The 1,875-nt window shown below is 48.1% G+C and overlaps 1 long non-coding RNA gene across 1 annotated transcript in view; it reads left to right on the forward strand.

Annotated features, from left to right (window-relative positions):
- The first annotated feature begins 513 nt into the window (after window positions 1-513).
- Window positions 514-1,875, forward strand: part of LOC107183593 — a 1,991-nt gene continuing 629 nt past the window's right edge. The window contains exon 1 of the long non-coding RNA XR_001514382.1: window positions 514-928. This is a non-coding gene — a long non-coding RNA (uncharacterized LOC107183593). The remainder of the gene's footprint in view (window positions 929-1,875) is intronic.

The following is a 1,875-nucleotide window of genomic DNA, read 5'->3' on the forward strand; positions in this document are numbered from 1 at the left end:
TTTTTTCTATTGTTTTACTATATTCTATTTTATTAGTTTCCACTTTTATCGTCACTTGTGCTCATGTATGGTTTAATTTGCATTTTGTCCCCTAATCTCTTAAGGTGGAAACTTAGATCATTCATTTTAAAGACTTTTTTTCTTAATATATGTATTTGATGCTATTAACTACCCTCTACGCACTGCTTTAGCTGCATGTCACACATTTTGATATGTTGTGTCTTCATTTTCATTCAGTTCAAAATATTTTCTAATTTTCTCTGTGATGTCTTCTTTGGCTCTTGGGTTATGTAGAAATGTACTTATTTTCCTGACATTGGGAGATTTTTCCAGAGCTTTTTCTGTCCTTTGTTATTATTTATTTGCTTAATTTGAGCTGAGCTCCAGGGCAAAGGGTTGTTAACAGTTGGTGCTGTCCTCGGCTGGAAGCCTCCCGGACACACTATTGCCTTTACTGAGCCAACAAACCTTTTTGTGTTGTGTCTACAGCAAAGATGTGGGTTCTGAGTTGATGAAATCTTCATACTAATGTTGCCATTTAATACTGTAGACTTAAAGCAAAAGCAGTCATTAATTTTAAGTTTCAACACTTGGGCCCTAGTGCTTTATTAAACTTTTGGACTTTAACCCATGCTTAGATCATTTCATTTGAACCTAAAAAAAAACGAGCAAACGCAAACACACACACACACACACACACACACACACACACGCACACACACGCGCACACACGCCCCAAGATCTCTGAATCGGTGGCGCACAGAGAATGTTACGGCCACGAAGCTGCTCTGCACACCCTCAGTGGTGGCCCAGGTCCTGGCACATTTGTCCAAACCCTAGACTTCACGGCAGCAGAGTGAACCCTGACGCACACTGTGGACTTTGGGCGATGAAGGTGCGTCCACGCAGCTCACCGACTGTAACAAAGGTACCACTCCGGTGCAGGATGTGATAGCAGCGGAGGCCGTGCCCACGTGCGGGCGGGGCGGACCGGGGAACTCTGCACTTTCTGCCCAATTTCACTGGGAACTAAAATAAAAATAAAGTCTTCTTTTTAAAAAAGTAATAATAAGACCTCATGCCATTCCTAGTGCTGGAGTAATGTTTAACACTATTTCCACATTTGTTGCTGCTACTAAACTACTTCAGTTTCTCTAAATTGCTTTAGTTACCTGGTTTCCAGTGTGACTTTTTAAATATGTTTTTATTGATTTTTAGGAGAGAGGAAGGAAGATGCGAGAGAATCCTTGATTGGCTGCCTCCTGCGTGCCCCCTACTGGGGATCGAGCCCGCAACCCGGGCCTGTGCCCTGACTGGGCATTGAACCCAGACCTCTCGGTCCCTAGGTTGACATTCAACCCACTGAGCCACCCCAGCCGGGCCAGCGTGACTTTTTAAACTCCCCCTGACACTTTAATGAGCTTGACCAGGTGGCAGTAAAACTGTTCAGAGGGAGCCTGTGTTGTTTTAGAAATGGAGCCCTTCAGGACGCCAGCCAGTCCCTGGGGTGTGAGTCAGCGACTCAATTAATCTGATCTTAAAGGAAAAACCCCCCCTCCCCGGCCACTGGCCGCCCTCCCCGCGGAGGGTGTCAGACCAGCCCCAGGTGCCGCAGGGCCTCTCCCAGCAGCGCGGGCGCTGGGTGAGTAACCGCAGGGCTGAGTCACCAGGGCTGAGTGACACGCAGTGAAAAATCAGTGCCTTTCAGGCAGTTCCTGTTGCCTAATATGGACTCTGCACAGATGCTCCAGCTCCAGGGCCCCACCTGTGACCCAGAGGAACGCTTCCCTTCGAGGTGTCGGCCCAGTTCCTGGTCCCAGGGACCAGCCGCCTCGCGGAGGCCTGGGCGCAGGCCCGCCCAGCGCACCCCCTGAC

The sequence above is a fragment of the Myotis davidii genome, unplaced genomic scaffold (assembly GCF_000327345.1).
Source record: "Myotis davidii unplaced genomic scaffold, ASM32734v1 scaffold299, whole genome shotgun sequence".
Taxonomy (NCBI): Eukaryota; Metazoa; Chordata; class Mammalia; order Chiroptera; family Vespertilionidae; genus Myotis; species Myotis davidii.